The following is a 1,182-nucleotide window of genomic DNA, read 5'->3' as shown; positions in this document are numbered from 1 at the left end:
ATATATATATGTATGTATGTATGTATGTGTGTGTGTGTGTGTATATGTTTGTGTGTCTGTGTTTGTCACTCCAACATCGCTTGACAACCGATGCTGGTGTGTTTACGTCCCCGTAACTTAGCGGTTCGGCAAAAAGAGACCGATAGAATAAGTATTAGGCTCCCAAAGAATAAGTCCTGGGGTCGATTTGCTCGACGAAAGGCGGTGCTCCAGCATGGCCGCAGTCAAATGACTGAAACAAGTAAAAAGAGTAAAAAGAGTATCCGTATATTGATATATTTCAGTAGCAGAAAAATTGCTGGAACATTCCAATCAAATAAGCAACTGGCCTGCAATAGATTCCTTCCATTAAACCGAAATCAAAAGTGTTGTACTCTTATTATGGAGGTCACTTGTCCTGTGAATGTGAATATTTTATTCAAAATCAATACAAAAACGATGAAGAACAAATGCTTTAAAAGTCTATTCTTCCATAAATAATAGGCATATATCTATCCTTTGGTGCTTTGGGACTATGCTCAGTCAGTGTTTAAAGAACGCTCTAGAAAAGATCGGATTTCTAGACAAAGAGACTATTTAACACATTCTGATGATATCACTTGGTAAATAGAACGGTGAAAGTATGCAAGACATTTTCAGATTTCAACATGTAACCATAACATTTTATTGTAGTTGTTATCTGAATTCTAACTATGGTACTTTATTTTCTTGTTTAGACAGTATCTTTTAGGGGGTGGGGATTTCAATAATTTAAAAAAGAAACACTCATACACACACACACACACTACATTTACAGGTTAACATTTTTCTTTGAAGGATTCATACAGAGTATTCTACATATATATTGTATACATCCTTCAAAGAAAAATGTTAACCTTAGTTCTATTAGTTCTTCTGAAGAAGTTCTGTCCCATGTAGTTAGAAAATGATACCTTTCTTAGCATATAACCAAATGCTTAGAATTGCATATCAACTAGGGGGTAGAACTGAAACATATATGTAGGTTTTTTCTTTTTTTTTTTTTTCACATATTTTGAGGTTTACAACTTATAATGTATTTGTATTGTTATGTTTTTTAAAAAAAATTTCAACATCTCTATATCATACAAATAAATTGTTCATACATCCATTTTTCTCCATTTTCTTTCTTTCAATATATATACATACATATATATATATATA

Source organism: Octopus bimaculoides, chromosome 23 (genome assembly GCF_001194135.2).
Source record: "Octopus bimaculoides isolate UCB-OBI-ISO-001 chromosome 23, ASM119413v2, whole genome shotgun sequence".
In the NCBI taxonomy this organism is placed as follows: Eukaryota; Metazoa; Mollusca; class Cephalopoda; order Octopoda; family Octopodidae; genus Octopus; species Octopus bimaculoides.
The sequence above is the reverse complement of the archived record's forward strand: the minus strand, read 5'-3'. Positions refer to the sequence as shown.